Source organism: Symphodus melops (assembly GCF_947650265.1).
Source record: "Symphodus melops genome assembly, chromosome: 3".
Classification (NCBI taxonomy): Eukaryota; Metazoa; Chordata; class Actinopteri; order Labriformes; family Labridae; genus Symphodus; species Symphodus melops.
In genome coordinates this window covers 13,785,109-13,807,600 of record NC_136693.1, presented here as the reverse complement: position 1 = coordinate 13,807,600, position 22,492 = coordinate 13,785,109, and the positions used below count along the sequence as shown (strand labels likewise).

Here is a 22,492-nt window from a genome sequence, read left to right as displayed (position 1 = left end):
ACACATCCCTTTTCTTTTTCTTTTTTTATGTCTTAAAGAAGTTTACAAAACAGACTCTAGAGTAAGACAAATAAGCAGCACCTAATAACCACTTGTCCCCAACTAATTGTGCTCTAAATGGCGCCTGATTGAATAACTAGCCTAAAAACAATGTTAATACACTTGAGATGATCATGCATGTGAGACTTCTACTGTTTGAAAATTCATTCACCGTGCTGATGAAGGTGGTGCTCCCCATCTTCCCTCTGTCAACCAAGTCGAAACTTTGCTTCTGTGCCTAAGAGCGATAAGGTAGTGCTTGATGATAAATCACTGGACATAATAAAACTGCTCACCAGGAGCACACAGCCCAGCTGATTCCATGATATGATTGGGGCCGATTAGAAAAGAGAAATAATCATTCCTTACAGTGCATTCACAGAAGACTCTAATGATATCCTTTGATTGGACCATGCCGAGAAGATAATAAGGGCCCGTCTTCAGAATGGACTCAGATTATTTCTTTAACTTCATAAAATGGGGCCACAGGCCTGAATGCTGCAGATTTGAGGATTAAGATAAGCTGACCTTTCACATTATGTTGTCATGTATAAAAGATGAAGTTTACACTCCCTCATCACATTAGACCTTATCAATGGTTGGAGCCTCTGTGGAGCCCCTTTGAACATCACAATGGTTTTTCAGGCTTGTATACAACAGGCCTCTACCCCCCAGTGCGGGATTACTGTGCTTGTGTGTGTCAGTGTGTGTATGTGATGTGGACGTGCATTTTCACTTGTTCAGCCAAACGACTTAGCCATTGTTAAAACGGTATTCCTCCTTCCTCACATTCATGGCAGTTTTGGACACTGGAAGTTAAAATATTGAATCCATCAAGTTAACCAATTTGAAAGAAATTGTCGATAGGCACAATATTACAAGGGTCAGCGATTAACAAATACTGTATTTCTCACACAACAGTCTTCATGTTGAAGGTTGCTCTGCCATGTAAGTGAGACACTCAGACAGGGGGAGAAAAACAGACTATTTTATTTTAACAGTTCTCTGAAATATCATCCTCAAAAGTCTGGTCTTGAATCTTCGCATCTAAGAATTCTATGAAAATGGAGGGAGGGGGGGGGAACTGTCAAATGGAAGGCAAAATGTCACTTGTTTCAAATGCAAACCAGCATGTTTAAAACATTTTTCTCAGATCAAGTGATATGATGTTAAAACTAGAGGAGTGATAAACCTGTCACTTACAGATACTGTCACTCCTTTCAATCTGAAAACAAGTGAAACTATATTTGAAACAAGTCAAACGATCTAACCCCGATGGCAGTTTTGATTTCTCTTGTTTTGGTGTAGAAGAGACTAAATTGAGATAAAAAAAAGTTTGAATTTTCAAAAATTTGAGGGGTTCATGAGAACTGAGTGACACTTTTGGATCATAAGACAGGCACGCTCATGCTGCTGGGCCGTGCTGAAGAGCTATAGGCTTTCTTAGGCATCAGACGACTGGCCAACAACTCCAGGCGTCTTTGATGTGGGAGGCATTGCTTACCCCTATAACTTACAGCCCAGCTCTGCAGGGACTTATTTTTATAACCTCTATTATTTTCTATCATAAATATTCAAATCCAGATCTTAAATCCAGAGCTTAGTGAGGAGAATAGCCAAAAACAACATGCAGCTCTTCAGCTTCCCCCAGCTCTCGCTCTTCTATAGAAAATCATTACGAAGATTAATACAGAAATCAAACAAAATGCTGAGACGAGACTGTAGGATGCAGTAAAAATAATGCACTCATATGAAAGACTCGGTATGGAATTTTTTGGTCAAGGATCTCGGGCTGTTTTGTTCTTTATTTGTTTGAGCATTTTGACACATTCTGCATTTCCTCCTTTCGGCTGTGAATTAATATTTTCAGCTTGAATATTAATCCTGATTCAGTGGTGGATTAGTTTACTATTGTACCCCTCTCTGCTGAGCCCTAAATAAAGGCGCTGACATGGAGAGGAAATCTATACCTCTCTGCCCTGCAAACAAAGACCTCTGCACCCAGAGATAACACATGTCCCTGCAACACAGACCCCCCTACTCTCCCCTCATGCTGCATCCTCCATCTCCCTCTCCCTTTTCTGTCTCCCACAACCCTCAATTCCACATTTCCCCCTCTTCACACCACTCTCTTCCTCCCTCTCTCTCCCTCTCAGCAAAACTTTGCCATGGTAGATTTGCAAGGCAATTGTGCCCTTAAACCGCCCCTCTTCCTCAGCTTATAGCATGCATTTTCCAGAGTTTATCAAAGAATACAATGGGGTTATGCTTTCACCATTATTCTCCAGGCAAGAACAGTAATTTAAATGCACCAGTACTACTGAGGCAGGGCGCAGCCCTGCTGTCTCACTATGGAACAGAGAGAGATGAAAATGCATTACAAAAAACGCACTGCATTACTTTGTTGACCTTTCCTGTTCTCATAGTTTACAAACAGCTGTGAAGCTCCTTCCTCTGGGCTCTTTGTACATCAGAGACAGGGACTGATGGAGGCACGCCATGCTTAAATGAAGGGCTTTTTCTAACTTGCCTCCGTTGTGGCTCACAAACACAACCGAACAAACACACATTTACTTTATCTCTGCCGCCAAAGCAGCTGCCAAAGTGAGGGAGGAAATACATCGTGAAACAGATATGATGGAATCCTTTCATGTAAGTATATATTTTAACAGACAGCCTGCTCAACACCAAAGGAAAAAAATATATAAACATATGCACACATCAGTATAGCCGCCCACACACACAGGAAGAAGTTTAATTTTCTCTTCCATTGTAATAGCATCTCAGCATTTTTTTATTTTTTTTTTGGAAAAGTAAGTCTGTTTTCATTGTAATTGAAGTTAAAGTTGCTCTGCTAGTTTGATGCAACCATGTCGACCACAGTTCATCTCAGACACTCATCTCAGTTTGCAGTTCAAAACTGAACCGCAAACTACTGTCCTCAATGACACCAATCAGCACATACCTGCAAGCTCATAAAGTCGCCTACTATATCTGCACGCACATACGTCTAACACATTCCTGTTTTATCATGGTATTGTGAAAGCAAATTGGAACATTGAGTTCTGGGCTTTAGATGGTGCTCCTACATGTGTGACCTTAGACTGAAAGTCAGGTGGACACTGACATGGAGCTGAGAGGAGGAGGAGGAAGATACTGGGGACAGAGGGCAAGGAGGAAGGAAACTTAGAAGTGAGAAAAAAAAACGAGAGGGAGGGAGCAAAAGATGGAAAAAGAACGGGAGTAGGAGAGGAGGGAAGAAGTAAAGAGAACAAGGACATAGACTGGACCAGCCAGACTGATGAGGGCATACAGCTATAGCTGATGCCATTATGCTAGCAATCAATCCATTGGTGTCTGCGTGTCTGGGTGGGCAGATACACACAGTCTGGAAGGGGTTAATGGGAAATCAATGATAGGGATGTGCTTATGAGCAGGACATGGAGAAAGGGGGGACAAGGGGGTAGGGAGTGAGGAGGGATACAGAGGCAGGGAGGGGGAGATAGGAACATTGTTTCCTGTGATAGCAGCAGACTTCCCAGATGTTATCTGTCATTCAAAGCAGCACTCTGGTGACCAGATGTTTAGGCTCAACGTGCTGGTGTGGGTACACAGCTTACTGCGGGATCAATATAGGTCAAGTGCATGGTAATATTAATCGCTAGTCTGCACACATAAGACACGGATGCCCTTGCTACACAGGACGAGAATTTCCTTAACTGAAAATATATTTATTTTAAAGAATATCTTGGCAATAAGCCTGTTTATTTCAAAGGGATATTTATATGTGATAGTGTTTCACATTAATATGGATCACATGTCCAGCCCCCAACCCCAGCAACATCTCTGTAAAAAGTCCATTACAGGAAACAAAGGGAAGCGTTGATTTGGAGAGAAAGGTAAAATATATACACAGAAAAACCAGCCAGAGTAGTTTTCTAAAAGGCCTGAAGGCATTTGGGGAGGTGGGTGGGGGTTTGGAAAAGGGGAACCAAGAGCAGGTCCCAGTGCAGTAAGGCTCTTTGTAGTTTGAACAGTCTGAACTAGCCAGAGGCTTACTGCTCTAACCCCTCACACTCACAGAAACTGTTTGGGGAAATTACACCACAGAGTAATAATTAATCAAGTCAATGCTGAACTGCTTTGATTTGGATTACATTAACATATTATCAATAATGTATTAATCAAATACAAATAAACACCTCCGCATAATGGCATACTTAACTAACTGCAATTTCACACTTGCTGGAAAAGTTGTGCTCCTTTGAATGAGAAAAAAAATCACTGTAAAGTTTGCTGGAAAAACAGAGTTTCAGGGTTATGAATGCAACACCTTGTAGCACTTAACTGTCTCTGTTCATCAGCTCCCCTCTTCATCACTACATAACCCATTTTAAGTGTTTTCTACCAAGAGGCAAAAAAATTATGAATTCATCTATTTATGCTCAACAAAGGGAGAATGCATCATGCAGAATAAATAAACACGCCACTGATGAGGAACCTGAAAACACAATGCACGTAATTTGTGCAAAGCTACTCCAGGTTTGATTCCAAAAGCAGCTAAGTAGATTGAGGAAAAGGAGTTAGTCACTTTTATCATTTTTGCAGAGGAGTTGAATCAGCTCTGCTTTTGTATTTTCACTTAAATTCATGTTCTGTTTTTCTCCGATAAGTTGTGTTGTTTAAAAGCATCCGTTTCTCGCCTTATGCTTTGTTCATTGGGGGGAACTTCATGCCCAGGGATTTTCTAAACACAATTCATCAAAGTGGAACGGCAGCCTTTTTTTTCCTGCATTCCTAATCCTTTTTGCTGCAGATGAGAGATTTGCTGTTCAGACTCATTAAGATTAAAGCATTTTGCCAGAGTTATTTAAGAATGCAAAGTTCCATGTGAGACCTCTCAGAGTTCAGCACAGAAGAAAATCCTATCGACACGCTCGGTGCACTGGGGGCTGATCTTAGCCTATATTTCTATATTTGGTGTCAGTGATTGAGTGATAGCATATACATTTTTTTCTCCTGCTGCATTAAGGTTTAGAGTCACAATCACTTTTCCATTCTTAACATTAGCAGGAGGCTATGGATATATTTTTTTCAGTTTTCATGTATTAATTCAATATCCTTAAAACCAATTACCCTAAGACTATTTACTTCTGCTATGACATTTCCAGCTGGTTTCATTTGAAACTTACTTGTTCAGTTTGATTACTACGTTAAAAAAAAGTTCAGTCACATTAGCTGTCTCCTTGTAAATGTTGTTTTATTATGCTCGTGGATTGTAAATGTGCATAAAGATGGTGTTATATTTTGCTTTCTATTATTTTAGCTGCAGATATCTTGGCTGAGGTACAGTAAGGGCCTCAGTCATCTGGTTGACAGACAATAGTTCATGTCCAGCTGGAGGAGTTTGCAGCCTTTTAGCTGAGCACAAAATTATCATTGGACCGTACTGAGCGTTAGTCTTCTTCCTAAGTATTTTTAATATTAGGGGGTTTTTGGCCAGAGACTCAGTAGTCTTCTGGCCGCTCTGAAGCTGGAGAAACACTCAGTTGGTAAGAACACAGCTCCAGTCTCGGCACCTTTCCCAAACTTTCCAACTCCAAGTGTCGCAATCTGGTTCCATTTTACAGCTGGCCTTGAGATTGTAACAGAGACCCTTTCTCTCCCTCCTCAACCACATATTTAATCCCTGTGCTTATGTCAAACTTAATTACAGGACCTTGTACGAAAAATAACAAGTGAGCCACGTAGGGGAGGGAGAGAGGAAAGGAGAGTATAAAGAGAGGGAAAGTGAAAGAGACTTAGGGAGAATGCTGAGAGGTGTGAGGGGAAGAAAAGAACAACTGAGATATTTAATCTGTAGACCCAGTATGTTAAATGACCAAACTCAGAGCTTTGATGTTTAAGTACCTAAGTACCTAAGCTGACACTGGAACAGGCAAAATCTGTTTGCAAAAATCCATTAAAACTTGATATCTATTAATAACTGAATCTATAGGATAGATATATAGTTATGTCTGTGATATTCAGCACAAGAATAATGGATACAGCTTAGATGGCTAAACTGGAAAAATTAATTTCTCACGAAACTCAACTTTAAATTCTCCTGAATCCCAACAACCAGAAAATAAACAATATTAGGTCAGTGTGTGTGTGTGTGTGTGTGTGTGTGTGTGTGTGTGTGTGTGTGTCTGTGTTAGTGCACATAAAACTCTTTACTCTGTAGAAGTGGAACAGCTGGGCTGGGAGATGTTTAGTCTGTCAGTTTAAAACTATTACCTCAAACTCTGAAAATATGAGCTGAGCCTGTCGTGCATCGACACAGGGAGACAGTACTGTGAAGAAAAAACCTTTGAAAAGTCTAAATCAATTTTTCGGGGAGTAACATAACAAACGTTTCAACGCGGTGAAGAAAAGGGGGATCTCTCTTTCTTTTAACACTTTGAAAAGCACACACATATTCATACAATCTTCATAAAGCAAAACCAGCATAAATGCAGTATACATGAAGTCTTTTGAAAAGAGAGATGACAGAGGGAGAAAAGGAGAAGACACAAGGATACTCCTCAGATAAGCAGACAATTCACATAGGAAGAGCACCCCAGCCATAGAAAACCCTTCATATCTTTTTTCCTGACACACAGCAAGCATTATAGGCCCCCACCCTGGGTAAAACCTGCCCCCTAAAGGCTTCCCAGACTGGACTTGAGAGGCCAAGCAGTGGACCAGGGGAGGAAGAGATGTTCCCATGCCACTAGTGCTGGAACTGGCGCGCCACCCGGAGGTATTTATAGCAGACCAGCACTAAAGGGCCGGGAGAGAGGGCATGCTTGTTTTCCTTTCCATTCCCAAGGCCCTTTCACCAGGCCTCACATGTGGGTGTTAAATATATACCCAAATACTGGGAGCAACATTTTGAGCTTTTCTTTTAGTTTTGTGTGTGTGTGTGTGTGTGTGTGTGTGTGTGTGTGTGTGTGTGTGTGTGTATGTGTGTGTGTGTGTTCCTACCCACTTAAAATTGAAGTGAGTAGGAACTGGGGATTCTCCTTATCCTTGGCACCCTGTACATGACCATATCGTATTGTTATATTTACTGTTATGCACCAAAAACACAAAAACACCCAAGAAAAGATTCTGATTCAGAGATTGAATATGAAGGAAGAAAGAAAAACCATAACGGTAAAGCCATAGAAGACGATGAAAGATTTCTCAAGCTCAAAGAGGCCTAAGATAGAGGGAAAACCTCAGTGCCAACTCCAGGCCTCAGTCCGGGCTCTGACAAGGATCAGAGGTTAGACTAGGGTCATCTGGAGACTTTTCAGCAGACCAGCAAAACTGTCGGTCATTTCGCAGGGAGGTACATTGAAGCAGTCCTGTTGTTTTGTCTTCTAACATCAAGGATTTCTGGATCCAAGCACCAGCACTCCCCATCTCCAGCTGCTTCCTCTATATACTTTGTGATGTATGTCTCTCTCCCTCTCTCTCTGTATGGGAATTCCAGAGTGACATTATTACTATGATGAAAACAGACCCTATAAATACTGAGCACTATGATGAATATAACAGCGATTATGGGGGTAGCGATAATTAGATCAGGAAAAGAAAGAAAGAAAGACTCATTGAAGTTTGCTCTGTTTTTTTGTGGTGGGGAATTCCTTTCAACCGTGTGTCTTAATGTATGAAGAATTATAGAGGGAACTGTATGTGGTAATCATCTGGGTCTCTCGGAGGGGCCTCTTGAGGCCGCTTCAGTGATCCTCTCTCCTGTATCAGCTCCCTGCTCCCTCTCACATCTTTGTAAAAGCCACCCTGCTGTCTACTTTTTAATGATGCTTTGGCCAACAAACAATTAATAAGCTGCCCCACAGATGCCTGTTAAAAATGAAATAACAGGAGCGATGGAGTGCTCCCATATGGGGCCATCCAGCCGCTCCTTCTACTTCCTGCTATATGTTTTACCCAGGTCAGCAGATCTGATCTTTAAGTCCTAAGACTACAGCTTTAACAACAGCCTGACCTGAGCCCCTGTCCAAATCCCCACCGTGCAGCAGCCGTCCCACCAGCTGATTGCGTCAGAAAGATTCCACAGCCAAGGCCTCTGTTTTTTCATGCTTGTGGGAAAATAGCAGTTCATGTTTCCTTGGATGCTTCACACATTCCTCACCCTGTCTTCACATTGCAGGGGCCCTAGAGACTGGGTAGGGCCAGAGCCACTCCAGAGGAGGTGCTTGGCAGATTAGAGGTGTGGCTAAACGGAAAAAAAGGAAGGCTATTTTTTAATGTTTGTTTAGGAGGGAGTTGCTAGGCAATGTGAACTCAAAAAGGCACTAATTACATTTCCCCAAGTTTGATGAGGATAACAGAGCTTGGACAGAAACTTTCCAGCTCATTTAACCTCTTAGAATACAGCTGGGAATTATAGATAACAGAACATCTGGAAGTCACAAAAATACTTCTCTAGCGTCTAATCCAAACTAATTCAAAAGTCACCACATCCTGAAATGAACGACATCTCAAAGCTAACTGCCTGACAGTTCCAACATGTCAACTTTTGTTCAAAAAGGAAGGAGCCATGTCTGAATGGTATTCTAGTTATGTGGGCAAAAGTTCATGCCTTCTAGATCATGCAGCATTTTTTGCTCATATGTCATCATTGTACTTAAGAGAGGTAATCTAAAAGTACCCTAAATCCCTACAATCCTAGAATCCTACTATTTTAATGACAGATGTTGAAACATATGAGAAACTCAAATGTGTCATACTCTACAGTTGGCAGTTTGTGCAGGTGAAACACACAGAGACTTACTCCACCTGGCCACATTCAAGTTTGGTCTCATCCCAAATTCCTGACCTGAAAATTTCAAGACAAAGGTAGTTAAAGTCTTGATTTATGCACGCTTCAGTTTAGGATGAAGGGAGCAGGACACAGTAGCAAAGCAATTAATTTTGATGCTGAAAACATTATTAATGGTAATGTTTTAAACATCAAAGCGCCGTCTGACAGAGACACAGCATCTCAACTCTGACAAGATGGAACAGATGAGTTCACTTGAGTCAGGCAAGGTGAGACTCAGGGGAAAATGTAATCCCTCATTCTGTTGATTTTCATTGAGAATTTCCATTCCAGGAGGAGCTGTGGTTTTAGGAGGTTAAACATGGACAGAGTTTTTACAGTATTGTAATCTAAAATATTATGGGTAGAATCTATATTTGTCTTCATACCATCGATGATTCATGATTATGAAAACATTTGAATATGAGAAGAGTAGAATATTGTAAGCATTCAAAAATTAGGCCAAATAAATTGTATTTTGACCAGAAAACTTAGCCAACTTCTGGGACATAGGACATAGGGTGAATCATTGGAAACACCATCCGTTCAAATGCATGAATCTTAAGTTTAAAATGGCTGAGTGGGCCAGTGCAGAACCCCCTCCTTTATCTGTGTGGACTTCTCACTGTAGCTCTGGGCGAAGGGATAAAGCTTCTCTCACTCCCACATATTCATTTACCCCCCACCATCACACCAATTGAACCACGGATTCTGGAGGGGGGGGGCACATTGATATTCACTACATGTCTCCATCCCCCAGCCACAACCATCCCCACTGGAAACATTATTTCATTACATATATTATGCATTCAGCATAAGGGAGTTGGTGAATGTGCAGATCTGTGTGTGTGTGTGTGGGGGGGGGGGGGGGGGGGGGGGGGGGGGGGGGGGGGGGTCGGTCCCCCTCATATGTATACATGGCTGTGACAAGCCAGTTATAAAAAGAGTTTTAAAGAGGGTGTAAAGACATTAAATGCCTCAGGGGTCCAGTGGTATTGGTACTTAGTTTACTTTGCAAGAGAGAAGACACAATATTTATTTCGCACCATTTTGTGTGAACATTAAAAAAAGGGATTCTATGTTTTGTATCATGTGGGGGAACTCAGTTTCCTGCAGAGGTGGCATGTATTTGTTCAGATATTTGGAGTACTTGGATCCAAATCTGTGCATCTAATGCAGCGCAGGAGATGAAAACATAGACAGAAAGAGAAAGATTAAGATAGAGATGGAGAAACAGACAGCTCTTCTGTATGACCTGATGCAGAATGGGCCCTGACCCATATGTCACCAGAACAGTTTATATTTGTTAAGTTCTTGTAAAAAAAAAGTTCCTTTAAGTGGCTCAACACAAGACACTGTTGTCTTGTGTTCAAACTGGAATCAATTTGGGAAAGAAACCATTTCACCACTGATTAAGCACTGCTCTGTCTCTACTGTGGCACAGTGACCTTTCAAGAGGTCTGTCTTGTGCTGTAAGGAGAGGCCAGGCAGCTGATACACCGGGCTAATTATACTGATTGACGTCAAAGAGTGGCTTCTATTTGAACCCTCAGCCATTAGTCAGGACTCACAACTCTATCACTAGAAAGGGCCTTAAGAGTTCAACAACTCAGATGCAGTGCCTGATTTATTTTCTGTAAAAAACTGTTCTCTCATGTTTGTTTGTTTTTTTAGATCTGTGTTATATTGGTAATTTCATTATTATTTTCTGATATTTCTGTGTCATTTTTACACTTCAGTGGTGAAGTGGTTAGCGCTTCTCACAGCATGTAAGGTTCTTGGTTGTGTATGTTCTCCCAAGCATACGTTGATTCTCCCCAGGTTCTCAAGCTTCTTTGGACTACTAATGTTACAATTAAATTAGCAGACGCTCTTATCCAAAGCAACATACATCAGAGAGTACAACACTAATCCATTTATACACCGCCACCGAAGCAGCGGGAGCAAAGCGGGTTAAGTGTCTTGCCCAAGGATATGTTAATCAGTTGGGGATCGAACCTTCGACTTCCCGGTTGACGGGCGAAGACTCCACCAACTGACAGTTCAAAGACATCCTAACTTGGTAAATCTTAATTGCTTGTACGTGTGAGTGTGATTGGTTATTTGTTAATCCCGAACACAATAAGTGGTGTATTTATTGGAAAAGGACATTATCAATCAGTCAAAAGGGTCTCTTAAAGCATTTGAATTTTTCAGGCCAAAGTGCTTAGCAACACTGGTAGATCTGATACTCTGGCCAGTCAAGCCCAAGATTGGCCATATATGCTAGAATGTGTTTATCTTGGTGTCTTTGACATGGCTGCATCGGACAGTATTCCAACTACCTTTTCTTTATTACTTTCACGCTTTGGTATATTCACTCAAGCATGTGTAACATGAAACATAGAAGTCCCTAGAGGTTTAAAACATAAAAAAAAAAACCAGAATGCTTTGAGACGAGAGTTCAGAGGGAACGAGTCAACCACTGATCAGCCCTCGGTCCAGACTCAGACTGCCTTCTACACCCGTAGAAATGTTGCCTGAAGAGAGACCTAGTAGAGAGAAACCTCACCTCCAGTTCAAGCGGATTCCACTGCCCTTTTATTTGCTCTCGTTTGCCTGCAGGGGGAACGTGCTCCACTCTGACCTGGGGGCACTCATCCAATCAGCTCGCTATCTGCTGCAAGGGCCTCCATAATAGTGACATTTTTCCACCTCGTCAATAAAGTGGTGAAAGCCACCCTCCGCCCGCTACTTGACCATTTAACTTCTTCCTGAAAAGGCCCTTTCTTTCTGTCTGTCTCTGTGTCTGGCTGAAATCAATAAAAGCAGAGCAAGGAAAGAGGCCAATCCAGCAGCTGCATTAACTGCAACTGCTGTACAAAGAGGATGGCTGGCAGAGAAAAGGATACAGGAGAGCTCCGGTCTGCCCATTCATGTAGCAAAGTAAGCATCGCTCATTTACTTGTTGACAATCTTTATTGTTGTGCAGAGAAGGATATTCTGATCTTGTTAAAAGAAAACAATCACTATCTTACCAATGCATTTTGGACATCTACTTTTGCATACAAAACAGCCCTAAGCTGATTACACCACTTGAAAGGGCATTGAGGTTTTCTGAACTCTACAAAAGAGGGAAGAACTTCTTCAGAATTTGCTAAAGGGCATTCCATGAATTTGGTGCATCAAACGAAACTGCAGATTTACCCAGTTCATAGGCCCGTCTGCACATTAACAGATTTGAACTACTCAGTGTCTGACAATCAATTGCCAAGTCTCAGTTAGCAACTGCATTCACATGTCACCACACTTCTACAGTGATTGACACAATGGCATTAGAGTGAGAACCAAATATCTTCCAATGTAGGAGCAGTAAAGGGAGACAGTGAGAGAGATACGTTACTCTGCGCCCATGTTGAAATTAGGGCTATGCATTGTTTAGTCGTGCTGTCGGAGCTGAAATTGATTGCTGTGAGAAGCTTGCACCTAAGAGCCACTGCATTCAGATGGAATAAATAACACACACTTCTGAGAGATGTTGGGATATAAGGAGAAAGAAAAGAAGGAGAGAGAAGGATGGATGGAGGAAATAAAGATGGATGAGGTCAAAGTGTATTTACAAGGGGAAAAGGAGAGATAAAAAAGGAAATTGCTGAAGTTGGGTACTGATTGTCATGTCTCCAGTCTAGTACAGTAAAGAGATCTGGAGCCACACAGCGCTCCCCAACCACAGACAACATGATGAGGGATTAAACTTCATTACAACATGTTATTGTAATGAATGGGCTGTGGCCACTTCTGGATGTGTTAGAGTAATTACCCCTCTCAAGCATATGTGTGACGGCACATGTGTTGACTAGGCCATGTGTGTGTCTGTCTGTCTGTCTGTCTGTCTGTCTGTCTGTCTGTCTGTCTGTCTGTCTGTCTGTCTGTCTGTCTGTCTGCATATATGGTGGTCATGTTCATTGGATAAGACCTAAGAAGAACCAGGATGTCTTTTCCAAGCAGAAGCAAGTCCTGTGTCTAATTAAAAGAGTGCAACACTTAAACAGCTACTGTCATAAAGAGCTTGTCATGGTTTTGGAAGAGAAGATGGGCTAAGCTTTGCATGGTGGGCCAATGCCAGGGTACTGGGTCTAGGGTATGGTGCCAGAAAAATAGGGGGGACAGACGAAACCACACATCCCAGAGGGACAAGGTCGACTCTGGGTCACAAAGGCTGCCTGGCCTTATGGCTGACAGATGTTTGTCTGGTTCAACAAGAGTTGTGATTCTGGAAAAAGTTACACCACACTTCTCTCCACATTGTAATTATGTTCTCCGTGTATAGACACAACTCATAATTTATCACTCAGCGAGACATCAGCCAAAGACACTCCCTGGATTACAAAGCCTTTGATAAACAATGCCACTTGATTCTGCTATCTATTTGTACTGCACTAAAAAGTGCTTCAGTGTTTGAGTTAGCTTGCCTGCTTGCTAGTAGCATTCCCAAGTGGAACATCCGTGTGTTTTTTTTCTGCAGACAGAGCTCTGGGGCCTGTTGCAGTTAGTATGCTTCTGCTAATGTTACTAATGATTGCCACAATGGAGAAACAGAGACTGGAGCCAGGGGGAAGTCTTGGTCCCCTGACTGCTCCTTGTTCCCTCATGACAGTACAATAGGGACATGCCTTAGGTAGCTGTTTCTTTACAATTCCTCCACACATTGCCAGCATATGAGCTTCCCTATGATGGCTCATACTGGGGTCTGTGGTTTGGCTTCTCGGTTGCGATGAGTGTTCGTCCCTGGGGGTTAAGCAGGGGTGAGGTTTTTGAGGCAGGTATGTGGACAACACCATGGCGTTAGCAAGAAAAAATGTTTTCTTGTTAAGATAGGGGAGTAAGGGGAGATGAAACGACAGCGGATCATTAGACTGGGATTGCCTGCAGCTTGCTAATTTATGCAAATTAATGTCTTGTCTGATTCAAGCGGAGGGGGAGCGGGTACCACCGCTTGGGAAGCAGTCAATATCTAGCAACGAAAAGGTTAAACGGCTACACACTGCTTTGTTGGTCTTGAAAGAATCGCAGCGTAAGCCAGGGAGGGCTGCGGAGTCCCAAGCAACAATGATCAAGAAACGCACACTATGCCAGCCCTCTTCCTGGCAAGGCGGGTAGACGGGCAGCCAATCAGGTCCTTCTGGCTCTCTCGCAGGCAAATGGCATGGCATGCTGGCCCTCTTTTTGCCCCGCCTCCCCTTCCCGCTGCACTGCAGCTGCCCAGAATGATTTTATAAACATTTTGCCAGTGGATCAATACCTGTATTGATCAACCATTGTGAGAGAGTGATCCGTCTAAAACCCAGAGCAGCCTAGAGCTCAGAGATGGGAGGAGCGAACGAGAGAGGGCTGCAGAGAGGATGGAGAAAGAGAGAGAGTCTGCAGCCACGGTGAAAGGGAGAAGAGGTACAAGGGAAGAGAATCTGAGAGAGAAGCAGCCGCCGAGCTGAAGGCAGGTGGGAAGGCAGGTTTTCGGAAAGCGCTGCCAGGCCACTGGGACTAGAGGGAAGCTCATGGTAATTGCTTTCTCATTAAGGGAGGGAGGGTGAGGGCGACTAATGACTACAGCGTTAAGTATGCGGGTAAGTCACGGATAGATAGATAAATAGTGCAATGAAATGTGTTAAACAAAGGGAATAATTCCCACAACCTGCTAGTTTCTGCAGTAGTCTGGCCTGCTATGTAGCACATTGTTGCATGGGCGTAAGTTTGTGTGATTGCATCAGGTGAAGGCTTTGAGTGTGTATGGAGTCAGACAATACAGATGATTGGTAGTTTAGGTAAGAGGCATGAAATAAAATAATTATCTTCTTAATCGTGTTACTGATTGTTCCTGAACTGTTCTCTTTTTTGTCTAAGGTAAACTCAACTGAACAGGAGCATCTGGAGTATGAAGTGGCCACAGTTATTCTTGGTGACAACATGGTACAAAGAAGGCCTAGCTGATACTGTGGCCATGAGCTCAGCTACAGATAAAATCGAACCTAAAAAAAGAAGGTCTGAGAAACTCAAAGATCAAAAGGAATATCCTTCATCCTGGATACAAATGGTCATGGAGGGAGTAAAAAGAACATTTCTTGCCAAGGCTAAGGCAAGGGAATATTGCAGAAGTCAAACAAGAAGACACCTTTGTGAATGTCTCTAAACAACACAATAGTGCTGTTTAGAATTGGTTTGGATAAAGCAAGCTTTGGGATGTTTGGACATTTTGACAATCAATTGGATTGGATTTGATTTCCATCTTGTTTTTGAATTTTGTTGATTCTTCCCTGAAAAAAAATACAAAAAAAACAACAAGAACAACAACTAAGTGGACCAAACAGCAACTGCAGTGAATGTTCAATCCAAGGCCCCAAGCTGAGCTGCACTAGAGGGGGAGGAGTCAAAAGGAAATCAAGTTTCCATTGATTGATTTTAATGTGATTTCCTTGTTCCTAATTGCGGATATTAGGAGAGATTTATTCCTCCTAATAGCAGACGATGATCCTGATACTTAAAAAACCCACTTTGCACTAAAAGTGGTAATTAAGGGAACACAAAGAAAAAGGCCAAAACTCTTAATGCTGTGCTTTGTAAACATGCAGTTTGTGATTGAACATGATGTACTGATGACAAAAAGTGAGTTACAAACAAGAACATCCAATTAAATAGGATTGTACAGTACAAGATGCAAATCTCTCTGAGTTTATGAAAGTTGAAGTCCAAGTCTTTTACTGCATGGTAGCATTTGATGTGTATGTTAAACAATATCTTGTTTTGACTCTCTCCATACAAGAAACACAAGATTAGAAATTAACATGAAGGCCACCAGTAGTTATGCCAAAGAAAGAAAACAATGATTTTTTATTACTGCTGGCTGTTTTAGAAAATGTTATTACTTTTCGCGTAAGGAACCTCAAACATAATGGATCAAAACAGCTCGTGGACCAGGATGTTGTGGTCACTTGAGCCCCACTTTTAAGACAGATATATTTGAAGTGAATCAAAAGTCAGTCGGGCATTATGCTTCATTTGTTATTTAAGTGAAGAGGGGAAGTAGATCACAGATCAAGAAGCTTTCTTTCAAACAAGATAGATGAGTATAGCATTTAAGTAACAGTTAGCATTTAACGGTATTATACATACCGTGAAGGTCTCTTTTCAAGCTCAAATATATTTACAGTTGCATTGACAGGACAGAAACCATGGAAAAGTTAATGGTCAAAAATCTTAAATATGATCCAAGTTTATAAAACTCGAATCAGAAGTGTATTAATCTTGCAAAATGGGCCCAGAATGTGTTAATTGGCAAGGGAACAAAGCTATCAAGAAAATACAAGTCATCTTATCCTCTAGCTATATGGATAAAATGTGTTGTAAATAATTAACAGTAAAGCACTGATTTGAAAAACAACAGGGGCACTAACAATTATCCTCAGAAATAGTATGTCTCCTGTGATAGATACTTTGTGCTTGAATCAAGTGCTTTAAATCCTCAGAATCCAAGTCAATAGCTTTTCATGTCACATAGTATTAAACCAAATAGGGATGCAAGAAAGAAAGACGGACAGGATGAGGTCGAGTGCCAAACTTTCAATCGCTTCAGAAGTATTTGTTCTGTATTAATATCAATATCAATTTAATTTCAATGGCAATAGCACTGAAGTGTTTAATCTTCAGCGTAATCACCTAACACAGATTTAATTCATGCGCTGTCAAAGCAGCTCTGAGACAGTGAATCATTTTCTTGTTTCCTTTCATCCTTTTTTGTTTGAGTCAGACACTTAAAAAAACAAACCCTTGGATGAGTGCCAAAGCATAAATTAGGATCTTCATTAGACACATCAAATCTAAATCACTTTTCAATTAACAGGCCAGTCAACCCGAACTAATCAACCAATTAGTCTTTGTGTGTTCACAGAAAAGCTAACAAAAGCACACGAGTCCCCTGGGAAAGCAGTAAAACACTGCCAAGACTGACAGTGCAAATGAGAAGCTACTGGTTTACAAGAAAAAGGGAGGATCAGAAAGTGGCAGGGAATACTTGTGACACCGGGCTCACATCACTGTCACTTTTTGGAAAATGAAACTTCAACTTATAAGAAATAACTGAACTGTGTTCAAGAAAGTAAAAGGATGTCTGTAGAATCAACATCATAACAGATTCTTTTAAAGGTGTGATGTATTGACAATATTTTATACAGTATTCAGCTCAACGTTTACATTTATATTCTCACTCTAATGAGAGTTGAATAAATAGCAGTTTAACACTATCACTTACTTGTATTTTGTTAGAGTATAGCCACTGCAAACTCGATGAAAGCAGGGGAAGTTGACTATGGTTGAACTTCATTTGATGATGCTAATTTCCGCTAAGCAGGTAATGTCCTAATGGCACGCATGATTATCCTGATTTGAAACAAAATTCTAACTATTATTAGTTAGAATTCATTACTTGAGAATTGACCTTTTACAAACTCTTAATGAAGATCATTTAAGGAGCGTGTTATATTACGTTTGTGAATGCTACGGTATAGAAGAGTCAAACACTTTAATGGCCAAGGGCTGCTGGGATGTTGGCTTTGAACATACCTTTAGGCCACAGATCGGATAGGCAGCACAAAGATTTTCTTCACACAGCAGAATGCAACCTAAGAGGCAAACAAACACACATGTGACATATACAAACAAACATAATTTGTACATACTGTACAAACATACATATACATACTGGACAGAGTAACACAGGACTGTTTGCAGATTTTAAAAGTCTAACACTAATGAATCTAAACAATTGTGTATATGACTCAGTTTTTAAAGCATTATAAAAGAAACAAAAAAAAAACATGAGCATTATTTTTCTGCCCCTTTCAGCCCTTAAATCTAAAGGGTCAATATCTAAAGGTTCTTTTCTAAAGGCCGGAAGGGGGTTGCAGAGAAGAGAACCCCATTATCATACCAGTAAATGTCAGAACAACCCCGTCTAATTGTGCCATTACTAATTCATGTTTATTAATGCAGTGATGTATTATGGCTCTACACACAGACTGAGCTTGTCTCTGCCTGTCACATACAGCTCATTCCATGCTGGAGAGGGCTGCAGGGAGTGTGTCAGGTTCTGGGGAGTGTATGGGAGCATATGGTACATGTAGTGACAGTGCCAAGTGGTGTGTGGCTTTAACATGAAGGAAGAGGGGGTGAGAAGGGAGTTGACTGATGGCGCTGGTGTCTTCTCACTGGCCCTGTGCCAGGACTCCCTGGTCCCCAATGCCCCAACCCCCTCACTACCCAAGAGCCTCTGGGCAAGTACCACAGTTATTGTTTTGCCTGCCAAGCAATTAGAGGCACTTAAGGTTTATTTAGTCATGCGCTAATGTGTGCTAATTAGCTCGGGGCCCAAACAAGCCCCCTCATCCCATCACCTTGTCGCTCACATCAGAGTGGAGCATCAGCAAGACACAGTGGGGGAATGTGAGGGAGGAAAAGGGAGATGCAGAGGGTTGGATCATGGTGGAGGGAGGGGAGGGAGGTGCAGCAGAGCTGGAAGGATTACATAAGCACCAGCCAAGCTCTGTGGATCAGCACTTTTTAAGAGATCTTCAGGGGCCTGTTGGCTGAACGCGTAGCAGGAGGAAAGGGCAAATACAGCCCAGTTACACTTTTATAGAATGCTTTGTGGAAAAACACCCCTGACACACACCTCGGCCTGGCAGCTCGGTTTGTCATATGGCCCAGGAGGGCTCTGCTGGCCTATCACGTGACCAGTGTAATGACCTTAAAGGGCATTCTCCTGAACAAGCTGAGGCCACTCCCACTGGCTGGACTGTGCTCTTAGGGGAAATGTAGTTTGGGTCACTGCATAATGTGTGATGCATTTGGCCCTCAGGCTGCAGTAGAAAAAAAAGCAGGCAAACTAGGCCAAATAGATTATGCAAAAGCTGTCATGAAAGGTAAAAACAAAACAAAAATGGCTGGACAATCTAGTGTCTCTACTGTTGTTGCTTCTATTATGCTTACAGTAATGCACAGAATGTAAAACAAAACATGAATGTGCAATTAAGTGTAGACGTCAAGGGCAAATCTATTAAGAGCCAGAGTTTGTCTGATTAAAGTTTTATAGATGTATTATTTGATGGTTTGTAATCTGTTTCAGCTGTGTGCATTGCTTTGGTTTTATGATTATAAGCATCCTCTCGGCACATGTGCCAGCTTCAGTTCTTACCTCAATTCATTCACTCAACAGAAAACGGTGATTTTGTAACCATTGTGGTCAGAGCACGAATTAAATATCGAATTCAACAAAGAACAGAAGGCAAACATAGAACTTGGAAAAACAGAGTCAGCTTAGATTAATTACATACAGAATAAAGAGTGACAGCACTTTTTGTATCTTGATCAGAGGGCCGGAGAGTGGAGGATAAATGCATGTTCTGTTATAACTTGCAGCTTGAACAATGAAATATATTTCCTTTTTTAAAACACAATACAGAGTGTAGCACACTGACTCATTTAAAATATGTGAACAGTTGAAGGTCAAAGGCAGGTTCAGCTGCTTATGTGCATCTGATACATATGCAGAAACAAAACCCATCAATCTTTGCTGTTTGGAGGTGGGAGGGAGTTGTGTTGGGTGGTGCTGCTGTTGATGGGGGGTGTATTTGAATCATATAATATTAAAAACAGCATGTGGAAATTTTTTAGAGGACATCCAATATAGATCATAGAAAACATGGGGAAAGATGCTGATGCAAGGCTTCAGTCTAGCCATTTTTGAGTTTGGTGTTTGACTGGGAGATGCAATCATCCCAGAACTGGGCCTCCTCATGGAGCTATCAACTAAAATTGCTCTGCAGTCTGGAAGGGTGCTATAAATGAAATATCACTTTCAGTTTTATCTCCAGGGGCAGCGTGATGCTCTGCACCAATCACAACCCCCACAAGCCAACCCTTGACCTTTTTCATCTCAATATGACTACCATTATCTTGCAGAAAATTAGAAGCGTTTCGCTATTGTTCAGCAGCGACGAAGGGTGGAGGTTATTTAAAGATAAATGCTCCTGTGTTCACGATCCATGCCGCAATCAAGCACCATCAACGCACTGCAGAGCAGGAACATGTCCGTGTGGCTGCATGGGTGCACATGCGCACATGTAAGAACTTCTGTAAATGGATTCGTGTTGAATGTTTGGTGCTGATGTAGCTTTGAGTTTGCCCACTAAACCTGTCTGTTAGTGTTGGGCCTGCATGTTCACAAAATGTTTTTTTTTATTATATATGAGTACTAAAATGAACAGCTTTAATCCACAGCAATCACTTGTAAACGGAAACGTGAATGCTTTTAAAGCCATGATTTTATGATGTACAGTAAATAGGCAATTTGATTGCTGCTGGCTTTGTTACAAACAAATAGTGAAATGGACAAAATGCTGCTGCTAAGAAAGCCATTAGATGATAAATGCTAAAAAGTGGATGAAGGCCTAAACTGACAACATGATGTTGCAGTTGTGAAAACAAGCTGAGTATTCTTCAACCTCCTTGGAAATGTTCTCAAAGAGGAAGACACACCAGATCAACTGCACACACATACACAGCTTTAAATTGTACACCATACACAGTCACAGTTATCTGTAAAGTCACTATTTTATCTCTTTCAAGTGTAAGTCCAAGCTTCAACTTCAAACAATATATATAATATATCTCATAGCTACAATTAAAGAAGCTTCAAAGTTGAGTTAAGACAGACTTTAGTTAAGAACAATAAAATAATTCTTCTCAACTTAACAATGCTTATTAAATTGTGTTTGATTGCAGTTGTAAGACATAGGAATTTCTGCTAAACACAACCTAATTTTAAATGTATAATATGTAAAATCCGCCGCTAGAGGGCTCTCAATCAAAACAATAACAAAAGATGACGTTGAAGCTTGTGGGGTATCATAGGAGAAAACTAACAAACTCTTTGTGGGATTAATATGACCGGGCGAAACCGACTTGATGTGTACTGACGATGTATCCAAGTATAATTGACATGACGTTTTTATCACAGCAGCACATACAGGGACAGAATGGCAGCTTTCAGTTGCAGCTAGCACTAGCTTATGCAGCGGTCTTTGATGTAAAATCGGGTGTTTCCTTGACAACAATCAACATCTCGTGTCTATCATAGCAGCTGACAATAGCGGCCGCCAACAAGACACTGATGATGATTTTGGAAAATAAAATTCTGCACATTCTGTGGCTTATTGTCCTCTCCATATCTAACTCATTGATAAGTAAGTTAAATTGAAAAAGAATGCACTCAACTATTTTGGCTTATGTATGCATTATCATACAATCAGCTCCAATAAAACCACAAAAATAAAATAAAAAAAACAAAAAACAAACAAACAATGTTTTAAATGAGCACCGTGAAGTAACAAAAATAAACTGATCATGAATTTGCAGCAATTCTGGACGTCATAAAGCCGCAGGACATCTGCAGTCCTATCAAACATATGTCAATAGCTTCCAAAATAAATGAATATATTAATATTGTTGTCCCTGTTTTTTCCACCTCCAACATTAGTTATTTCTATTATGATGCATGCAGAGTGTCATGGAGGTCACAGGATAGTCCTGCTTTAAATGTTATATTTCCATGATTGGTTAATTTTTTTCCATTTCCTGTTCATTGTGTGCAAGCAAACTGCATTGTCTGTGGGTGGATTCTACTCGGCCCACAGAGGGGCCATCCCCAGGGAGCACTGCATCTTTTATTAATCAGGGGTGCTGCGCCACAGCCCAGCTTATCTAATTTAGCAGCCTGACGCAGATACAGCTATGTTGGGCTTGGTGTGGAGAGAAGGGACAGCGTTGTGGGGGTGCATTTGGGTGTAGGTAGGGTGGGGGTAGGGGGGTTTCCTCATTTTTTTCATATTGTAGGTGATGCATGCGGGGGTTGTGTGTGTCTGTGTGTGTTGGGGGGGGGGCAGGGCGAGACCGAGGGGAGGCAGCGACTTATCAGACACCTCGTCACCAAGTTTTAGGACTGAATCACAATACAGCAAATTACCTTCTGCTGACAAGAAAAAATGAGCGCGTCCCTCATATGAAAAAAAAATAGGATTGTCAGGAAGAGGTGACACATTGATTGCTTACTATGCGCATCCAGAAGGCTGGGGTTCAGAGGCGTCCTACCTATATATATGTAGAGGAGGTGCAGCAGTGCACAGCACAGCCATGAGGGGGAAGGAGAAATTGAAATGCCATTTTAGATTCGAGCCCCTTCCTCAAGCAAATCTCTCTGGTGTAGCCTAGTCGAGATCGCCATATTAGACCGCCATAACATGGCACTGCGATGAGTTTTTTTGGTGAACAACCGAACACATATGAACAAGCATTTAGCATTCACTAACATCGCGGTGTGCAACAATACGCTCAGTTATACAGGATATACATTGTATTTAAACACAATACTATAGACCTGCTCACTCAAACACACTACACGACTATTACAGGGTCAAGAGCGGTTTTATAGTCCTTTTCTGCCTGTCCCTCCTCCCCCTTCTCTCTCATCTGTGTCATAGCTCCGATGAATCAGTGTCACCGGTGTTGAGAGCACTTACTGTCAACCCCTGCGCC

General features: G+C 41.6%; 1 protein-coding gene across 4 annotated transcripts in view; it reads right to left on the bottom strand.

Moving 5' to 3' along the window:
- zfhx3b (zinc finger homeobox 3b) overlaps positions 1 to 22,492 on the bottom strand; it is a 272,318-nt gene that overhangs the window by 143,629 nt on the left and 106,197 nt on the right. For 2 of the 4 annotated variants that reach the window (XM_079340133.1, XM_079340132.1), the window contains one exon: positions 17,465 to 17,523. The exons of 1 other annotated variant lie outside the window; for it this stretch is intronic. The gene's annotated coding sequence lies outside the window, so the exon portion shown is untranslated. Of the gene's footprint in view, positions 1 to 17,464; positions 21,220 to 22,492 lie in introns of those variants that run through there. One more of the 4 variants, XM_079340134.1, reaches the window with a different exon arrangement.